Raw genomic sequence first — 13,164 nt, 5'->3', positions numbered from 1 at the left:
CGTCACCACATCCGTGGTAGACTCACCCGGCCGTCCCTGAGGTGACCTCCCAGCGGACGCGTCCATCACTCCCGATAATCCAGGCGTCGGTCGTGACGATCCTGGGGAGTGGTGCTCCTGCACCCCACGCTCCCCGTAGCTCCCCGCACTTCCAGTCGCTGCTGCTCTAGGCTCCGCGGAATGCGGCCCGTCCACGATCCTGCCACCCCCTGGTGGCGTGGCATATTCAGAACGACAGCCCTGCCGATCCAGTCCTTCTGCAGGGCTGTCAAAATAAAATCTTCTTGTCGTTGTCGCTGCCTGTATAGCAGACCGCTGCCCCCCCTCGTCCGGATGGGGCCCGGCGTCACTCCAAGAAGTTGCCCGGGTACCTCCGGTCGCTGTCGCCGCCGCACGCCTCCCTGCTCCTGCTGGAGGCGATCTCGCTCCCCATCTAGATGCCGCCCGCCTCTTCCTACGGGTCGGTGCTGGTGTCCTGATGTCTGTACGCTGAGCTCCTCCGGCACCTGGAGCATCGGCGCCGGAGAAAGCCGTCACTTCCGGACCTGCGCGCGCATCCGGCCCAGCGCGCACATCCGGTCCTGTGCGCGCATCCGGTCTTGCGCGCGCATCCGGTCCCGCCTCCACTTCCGGCGTTGTTGTTGAAGACAGGAGGGAGGAAGATGGCCGCCGCGGCCCCCCCCCTCCTGTCACCTCCGGTCTCGCCCGCCTGATGGGATTCCTCCCTGACCTCCGTGGACCGTCGCCAGGGTGCAGCTCCGGACCAGCAGGAGGAGGAGGGTCCCTGGAGGGGCTCCCTCGGCGCCGACCAGACCGAGGCGTCTCTGCAGATGAAGGCCTCTCCTGAGGCCTGGAACGCCTGCTGCTGCGTCCCTCACTCTCCTCTCCAGCCGCTGGAACCGGAGGAAGAGCCCCGGCAATCAGCGCATCCAGCCATCCCACGCCGTGCTGCATCGCTGCATCCCGGATCCTGGCCATCGTTGACTCCATCGCCGCTTCCATCAGGTAAGTAAAATTATTTATCTGTATATTTTTCTTTTCACTATAATAACAGGACAAAACTTTCTCCTGTTGTCCAGCGGGAAAGAGGGCTGCCTCTTCCCCGCATGGACTTATATACTTTATTCTCCACCCACCACATATAGATACATTTTGCCCCATGCCCCTTTCACATAACCCTCCAATCCCTATAAATATAGCCTAAAACATAATACCTAGAACATAATAGCCTAGAACTCCCAAACACCTAGTCATGCGCTTCCTTCATTACGGCTGCGCCTACATTACGCTGGGCTTACTTTACTATAACAATACATTACTATAATACTACATTACTATAACACTACATTACTATAACACTACATTACTATAATACTACATTACTATAACAATACATTACTATAATACTACATTACTATAACACTACATTACTATAACACTACATTACTATAACACTACATTACTATAACACTACATTACTATAACACTACATTACTATAATACTACATTACTATAACACTACATTACTATAACACTACATTACTATAACACTACATTACTATAACACTACATTACTATAACACTACATTACTATAACACTACATTACTATAACACTACATTACTATAACACTACATTACTATAACACTACATTACTATAACACTACATTACTATAACGCTACATTACTATAACACTACATTACTATAACACTACATTACTATAACACTACATTACTATAATACTACATTACTATAACACTACATTACTATAACACTACATTACTATAACACTACATTACTATAACGCTACATTACTATAACACTACATTACTATAACACCACATTACTATAACACTACATTACTATAACACTACATTACTATAACACTACATTACTATAACACTACATTACTATAACACTACATTACTATAACATTACATTACTATAACACTACATTACTATAACACTACATTACTATAACACTACATTACTATAACACTACATTACTATAACACTACATTACTATAACACTACATTACTATAACACTACATTACTATAACACTACATTACTATAATACTACATTACTATAATACTACATTACTATAATAACACTACATTACTATAACACTACATTACTATAACACTACATTACTATAATACTACATTACTATAACACTACATTACTATAATACTACATTACTATAACACTACATTACTATAATACTACATTACTATAACACTACTACATTACTATAACACTACTACATTACTATAACACTACATTACTATAACACTACATTACTATAACACTACATTACTATAATACTACATTACTATAATACTACATTACTATAACACTACATTACTATAACACTACATTACTATAACACTACATTACTATAACACTACATTACTATAACACTACATTACTATAACACTACATTACTATAACACTACATTACTATAACACTACATTACTATAACACTACATTACTATAACACTACATTACTATAATACTACATTACTATAACACTACATTACTATAACACTACATTACTATAATACTATAACACTACATTACTATAACACTACATTACTATAACACTACATTACTATAATACTACATTACTATAACACTACATTACTATAACACTACATTACTATAACACTACATTACTATAACACTACATTACTATAACACTACATTACTATAATACTACATTACTATAACACTACATTACTATAACACTACATTACTATAACACTACATTACTGTAACACTACATTACTATAACACTACATTACTATAATACTACATTACTATAACACTACATTACTGTAACACTACATTACTATAACACTACATTACTGTAACACTACATTACTATAACACTACATTACTATAACACTACATTACTATAACACTACATTACTATAACACTACATTACTATAACACTACATTACTATAACACTACATTACTATAACACTACATTACTATAACACTACATTACTATAACACTACATTACTATAATACTACATTACTATAACACTACATTACTATAACACTACATTACTATAACACTACATTACTATAATACTATAACACTACATTACTATAACACTACATTACTATAACACTACATTACTATAACACTACATTACTATAACACTACATTACTATAACACTACATTACTATAACGCTACATTACTATAACGCTACATTACTATAACACTACATTACTATAACGCTACATTACTATAACACTACATTACTATAACACTACATTACTATAACACTACATTACTATAACGCTACATTACTATAACACTACATTACTATAACACTACATTACTATAACACTACATTACTATAACACTGCATTACTATAACACTACATTACTATAACACTACATTACTATAACACTACATTACTATAACACTACATTACTATAACACTACATTACTATAACACTACATTACTATAACACTACTACATTACTATAACACTACATTACTATAACACTACATTACTATAACACTACATTACTATAACACTACATTACTATAATACTATAACACTACATTACTGTAACACTACATTACTATAACACTACATTACTATAACACTACTACATTACTATAACACTACATTACTATAACACTACATTACTATAACACTACATTACTATAACACTACATTACTGTAACACTACATTACTATAACACTACATTACTATAACACTACATTACTATAACACTACATTACTATAACACTACATTACTATAACACTACATTACTATAACACTACATTACTATAACATTACATTACTATAACACTACATTACTATAATACTACATTACTATAACACTACATTACTATAACACTACATTACTATAACAATACATTACTATAACACTACATTACTATAACACTACATTACTATAATACTACATTACTATAACACTACATTACTATAATACTACATTACTATAACACTACTACATTACTATAACACTACTACATTACTATAACACTACATTACTATAACACTACATTACTATAACACTACATTACTATAACACTACATTACTATAATACTACATTACTATAACACTACATTACTATAACACTACATTACTATAACACTACATTACTATAACACTACATTACTATAACACTACATTACTATAACACTACATTACTGTAACACTACATTACTATAACACTACATTACTATAACACTACATTACTATAACACTACATTACTATAACACTACATTACTATAACACTACATTACTATAACACTACATTACTATAACACTACATTACTATAACACTACATTACTATAATACTACATTACTATAATAACACTACATTACTATAACACTACATTACTATAACACTACATTACTATAACACTACATTACTGTAACACTACATTACTGTAACACTACATTACTGTAACACTACATTACTATAACACTACATTACTATAATACTACATTACTATAACACTACATTACTATAATACTACATTACTATAACACTACATTACTATAACACTACATTACTATAACACTACATTACTATAACACTACATTACTATAACACTATATTTCTATAATACTACATTACTATAACACTACATTACTATAACACTACATTACTATAACACTACATTACTATAACACTACATTACTATAATACTACATTACTATAATACTACATTACTATAATAACACTACATTACTATAACACTACATTACTATAACACTACATTACTATAACACTACATTACTATAATAACACTACATTACTATAACACTACATTACTATAACACTACATTACTATAACACTACATTACTATAATACTACATTACTATAATACTACATTACTATAATAACAGCTACATTACTATAACACTACATTACTATAACACTACATTACTATAATACTACATTACTATAACACTACATTACTATAACACTACATTACTATAATAACACTACATTACTATAACACTACATTACTATAACACTACATTACTATACACTACATTATTATAACACTACATTACTATAACACTACATTACTATAACACTACATTACTATAACACTACATTACTATAACGCTACATTACTATAATACTATAACACTACATTACTATAACACTACATTACTATAACACTACATTACTATAATACTACATTACTATAACACTACATTACTATAACACTACATTACTATATCACTACATTACTATAATACTATAACACTACATTACTATAACACTACATTACTATAACACTACATTACTATAACACTACATTACTATAACACTACATTACTATAACACTACATTACTATAACACTACATTACTATAACACTACATTACTATAACACTACATTACTATAACACTACATTACTATAACGCTACATTACTAGTAACGCTACATTACTATAACACTACATTACTATAACACTACATTACTATACACTACATTACTATAACACTACATTACTATAACACTGCATTACTATAACACTACATTACTATAACGCTACACTACTATAACGCTACATTACTATAACGCTACATTACTATAACGCTACATTACTATAACACTACATTACTATAACACTACATTACTATAACACTACATTACTATAACACTACATTACTATAACCCTACATTACTATAATACTACATTACTATAATACTACATTACTATAACACTACATTACTATAACACTACATTACTATAACACTACATTACTATAACACTACATTACTATAACACTACATTACTATAATACTACATTACTATAACACTACATTACTATAATACTACATTACTATAACACTACATTACTATAACACTACATTACTATAATACTACATTACTATAACACTACATTACTATAACACTACATTACTATAACACTACATTACTATAATACTACACTACTATAACACTACATTACTATAACACTACATTACTATAACACTACATTACTATAACACTACATTACTATACACTACATTACTATAACACTACATTACTATAACACTACATTACTATAACACTACATTACTATAACACTACATTACTATAACACTACATTACTATAATACTACATTACTATACACTACATTACTATAACACTACATTACTATAACACTACATTACTATAACACTACATTACTATAACACTACATTACTATAATACTACACTACTATAACACTACATTACTATAACACTACATTACTATAATACTACATTACTATAACACTACATTACTATAATACTACATTACTATAACACTACATTACTATAACACTACGTAACTATAACACTACATTACTATAACACTACATTACTATAATACTACATTACTATAACACTACATTACTATAACGCTACATTACTATAACACTACATTACTATAACACTACATTACTATAACGCTACATTACTATAACACTACGTAACTATAACACTACATTACTATAACACTACATTACTATAACACTACATTACTATAACACTACATTACTATAACACTACATTACTATAATACTACATTACTATAACACTGCATTACTATAACACTACTACATTACTATAACACTACATTACTATAACACTACTACATTACTATAACACTACATTACTATAACACTACATTACTATACACTACATTACTATAACACTACATTACTATAACACTGCATTACTATAACACTACATTACTATAACACTACATTACTATAACACTACATTACTATAACACTACATTACTATAACACTACATTACTATAACACTATATTACTATAACACTACATTACTATAACACTACATTACTATAACACTACATTACTATAACACTACATTACTATAACACTACATTACTATAACACTACATTACTATAACACTACATTACTATAACACTACATTACTATAACACTACATTACTATAATACTACATTACTATAACACTACATTACTATAACACTACATTACTATAACACTACATTACTATAACACTACATCACTATAACACTACATTACTATAACACTACATTACTATAACACTACATTACTATAACACTACATTACTATAACACTACATTACTATAACACTACATTACTATAACACTACATTACTATAACACTACATTACTATAACACTACATTACTATAACACTACATCACTATAACACTACATTACTATAACACTACATTACTATAATACTACATTACTATAACACTACATTACTATAACACTACATTACTTTAACACTACATTACTATAACACTACATTACTATAACACTACATTACTATAACACTACATTACTATAACACTACATTACTATAACACTACATTACTATAACACTACATTACTATAACACTACATTACTATAACACTACATTACTATAACACTACATTACTATAATACTACATCACTATAACACTACATTACTATAACACTACATTACTATAACACTACATTACTATAACACTACATTACTATAAGGGCATGACCACACATGGCGGAATTCCTCCGCAACTGTCCGCATCAATGCCGCACCTAATCCGGGTTGCGGATTACGGCTGCGGATCTGCACAAAATGTGCAGAAAATTGATGCGGACTAGCTGCTGCGGACTGCGGGAAAAGTGCTTCCCTTCTCCCTATCAGTGCAGGATAGAGAGAAGGGACAGCACTTTCCCTAGTGATAGTAAAAGAAATTCATACTTACCGCCCGTTGTCTTTATGACGCGTCCCTCTTTCGGCATCCAGCCCGACCTCCCTGGATGACGCGGCAGTCCATGTGACCGCTGCAGCCTGTGCTTGGCCTGTGATTGGCTGCAGCCGTCACTTACACTGAAACGTCATCCTGGGAGGCCGGACTGGAGACAGAAACAGGGAGTTCTCGGTAAGTACGAACTTCATTTTTTTTTACAGATACATGTATATTGGGATCGGTAGTCACTGTCCCGGGTGCAGAAACAGTTACTGCCGATCGCTTAACTCTTTCAGCACCCTGGACAGTGACTATTTACTGACGTCTCCTAGCAACGCTCCCGTCATTACGGGAGCCCCATTGACTTCCTCAGTCTGGCTGTAGACCTAGAAATACATAGGTCCAGCCAGAATGAAGAAATGTCAAGTTAAAAAAGCAAGACGCATCCGCAGCACACATAACATGTGCATGACAGCTGCGGACTTCATTGCGGAACTTTGAATCTCCATTGAAGTCAATGGAGAAATTCCGCCATGAGTCCGCCACTGCTCCGCAACAGACAGAGCATGCTGCGGACACCAAATTCGCTCCGCAGCCTATGCTCCGCAGCAGAATTGTACGCATCGTGTAAACGAACACTGCTAAATTAAAGTGAAAGTCAATGGAGAAACGGCTCCGCTGCGGAATAACGCTGGGAGTGTCCGCAGCGGAATTTAAGTGAAATTCCGCCATGTGTGAACCCGCCCTAACCTACATTACTATAACACTATATTTCTATAACACTACATTACTATAACACTACATTACTATAACACTACATTACTATAACACTACATTACTATAACACTACATTACTATAACACTACATTACTATAACACTACATTACTATAACACTACATTACTATAACACTACATTACTATAACACTACATTACTATAACACTACATTACTATAACACTGCATTACTATAACACTACATTACTATAACACTACATTACTATAACACTACATTACTATAATACTACATTAGTATAACACTACATTACTATAACACTACATTACTATAACACTACATTACTATAACACTACATTACTATAACACTACATTACTATAACACTACATTACTATAATACTACATTACTATAATACTACATTACTATAACACTACATTACTATAACACTACATTACTATAACACTACATTACTATAACACTACATTACTATAATACTACATTACTATAATACTACATTACTATAACACTACATTACTATAACACTACATTACTATAACACTACATTACTATAACACTACATTACTATAACACTACATTACTATAACACGTCATTACTATACTACATTACTATAATACTACATTACTATAACACTGCATTACATAACACTACATTACTATAATACTACATTACTATAACACTACATTACTATAACACTGCATTACTATAACACTACATACTATAACACTACATTACTATAACACTACATTACTATAACACTACATTACTATAACACTACATTACTATAACACTACATTACTATAATACTACATTACTATAACACTACATTACTATAACACTACATTACTATAACACTACATTACTATAATACTACATTACTATAACACTACATTACTATACACTACATTACTATAATACTACATTACTATAACACTACATTACTATAATACTACATTACTATAACACTACATTACTATAACACTACATTACTATAACACTACATTACTATAACACTACATTACTATAACACTACATTACTATAACACTACATTACTATAACACTACATACTATAACACTACATTACTATAACACTACATTACTATAACACTACATTACTATAACGCTACATTACTATAACGCTACATTACTATAACACTACATTACTATAACACTACATTACTATAATACTACATTACTATAATAATACTACATTACTATAACACTACATTACTATTATAACACTACATTACTATACACTACATTACTATAATACTACATTACTATAACACTACATTACTATAACACTACATTACTATAATACTACATTACTATAACACTACATTACTATAACACTACATTACTATAACACTACATTACTATAACACTACATTACTATAACACTACATTACTATAATACTACATTACTATAACACTACATTACTATAACATTACATTACTATAACACTACATTACTATAACACCACATTACTATAACACTACATTACTATAACACTACATTACTATAATACTACATTACTATAACACTACATTACTATAACACTACATTACTATAATACTACATTACTATAACACTACATTACTATAATACTACATTACTATAATACTACATTACTATAACACTACATTACTATAACGCTACATTACTATAACACTACATTACTATAACACTACATTACTATAACCCTACATTACTATAACACTACATTACTATAACACTACATTACTATAATACTACATTACTATAACACTAAATTACTATAACACTACATTACTATAACACTACATTACTATAACACTACATTACTATAACTCTACATTACTATAACACTACATTACTATAACACTACATTACTATAACACTGCATTACTATAACACTACATTACTATAACACTACATTACTATAACACTACATTACTATAATACTACATTACTATAACACTACATACTATAACACCACATTACTATAACACTACATTACTATAACACTACATTACTATAACACTACATTACTATAATACTACATTACTATAACACTACATTACTATAACACTACATTACTATAACACTACATTACTATACACTACATTACTATAACACTACATTACTATAACACTACATTACTATAATACTACATTACTATAATACTACATTACTATAATACTACATTACTATAACACTACATTACTATAACACTACATTACTATAACACTACATTACTATAACACTACATTACTATAACACTACATTACTATAACTACTACATTACTATAATACTACATTACTATAATACTACATTACTATAATACTACATTACTATAACACTACATTACTATAACACTACATTACTATAACACTACATTACTATAACACTACATTACTATAACACTACATTACTATAACACTACATTACTATAACACTACATTACTATAACACTACATTACTATACTAAAACTACATTACTATAACTGCATTACTAACACTACATTACTATAACACTGCATTACTATAACACTACATTACTATAACACTACATTACTATAACACTACATTACTATAACACTACATTACTATAACACTACATTACTATAACACTACATTACTATAACACTACATTACTATAACACTACATTACTATAACACTACATTACTATAACACTACATTACTATAACACTACATTACTATAACACTACATTACTATAACACTACATTACTATAACACTACATTACTATAACACTACATTACTATAACACTACATTACTATAACACTACATTACTATAACACTACATACTATAACACTACATTACTATAACACTACATTACTATAACACTACATTACTATAACGCTACATTACTATAACACTACATTACTATAACACTACATTACTATAACACTACATTACTATAATACTACATTACTATAAATACTACATTACTATAACACTACATTACTATTATAACACTACATTACTATACACTACATTACTATAATACTACATTACTATAACACTACATTACTATAACACTACATTACTATAATACTACATTACTATAACACTACATTACTATAACACTACATTACTATAACACTACATTACTATAACACTACATTACTATAACACTACATTACTATACTACATTACTATAATACTACATTACTATAACACTACATTACTATAACATTACATTACTATAACACTACATTACTATAACACCACATTACTATAACACTACATTACTATAACACTACATTACTATAATACTACATTACTATAACACTACATTACTATAATACTACATTACTATAATACTACATTACTATAACACTACATTACTATAACGCTACATTACTATAACACTACATTACTATAATACTACATTACTATAACGCTACATTACTATAACACTACATTAATATAACACTACATTACTATAACGCTACATTACTATAACACTACATTACTATAACACTACATTACTATAACATTACATTACTATAACACTACATTACTATAACACTACATTACTATAATACTACATTACTATAACACCACATTACTATAACACTACATTACTATAACACTACATTACTATAACACTACATTACTATAACACTACATTACTATAACACTACATTACTATAACACTACTTACTATAACACTACATTACTATAACACTACATTACTATATCACTACATTACTATAACACTACATTACTATAACACTACATTACTATAACACTACATTACTACATTACTATAACACTACATTACTATAACACTACATTACTATAACACTACATTACTATAACACTACATTACTATAACACTACATTACTATAACACTACATTACTATAACACTACATTACTATAACACCACATTACTATAACACTACATTACTATAACACTACATTACTATAACACTACATTACTATAACACTACATTACTATACACTACATTACTATAATACTACATTACCATAACACTACATTACCATAACACTACATTACTATAACACTACATTACTATACACTACATTACTATAATACTACATTACCATAACACTACATTACCATAACACTACATTACTATAACACTACATTACTATACACTACATTACTATAATACTACATTACCATAACACTACATTACCATAACACTACATTACCATAACACTACATTACTATAACACTACATTACTATAACACTACATTACTATAATAATACTACATTACTATAACACTACATTACTATAACACTACATTACTATAACACTACATTACTATAACACTACATTACTATAATAATACTACATTACTATAACACTACATTACTATAACGCTACATTACTATAACACTATATTACTATAACACTACATTACTATAACACTACATTACTATAACACTACATTACTATAACACTACATTACTATAACACTACATTACTATAACACTACATTACTATAACACTACATTACTATAACACTACATTACTATAATACTACATTACTATAACACTACATTACTATAATACTACATTACTATAACACTACATTACTATACACTACATTACTATACACTACATTACTATAACACTACATTACTATAA

The 13,164-nt window shown here is 30.1% G+C and overlaps 1 protein-coding gene across 1 annotated transcript in view; it reads left to right on the top strand.

Moving 5' to 3' along the window:
• Positions 1-589: 589 nt before the first annotated feature.
• The window catches only part of LOC142699446 (fucolectin-like), a 57,556-nt gene continuing 44,981 nt past the window's right edge, over positions 590-13,164 (top strand). The window contains exon 1 of the mRNA XM_075848034.1: positions 590-1,005. The gene's annotated coding sequence lies outside the window, so the exon portion shown is untranslated. The remainder of the gene's footprint in view (positions 1,006-13,164) is intronic.

Source organism: Rhinoderma darwinii, unplaced genomic scaffold (genome assembly GCF_050947455.1).
Source record: "Rhinoderma darwinii isolate aRhiDar2 unplaced genomic scaffold, aRhiDar2.hap1 Scaffold_1581, whole genome shotgun sequence".
Lineage (NCBI taxonomy): Eukaryota > Metazoa > Chordata > Amphibia > Anura > Rhinodermatidae > Rhinoderma > Rhinoderma darwinii.
Note: the sequence above shows the minus strand (reverse complement) of the source record. Positions and strands in the feature narration are given on the sequence as shown.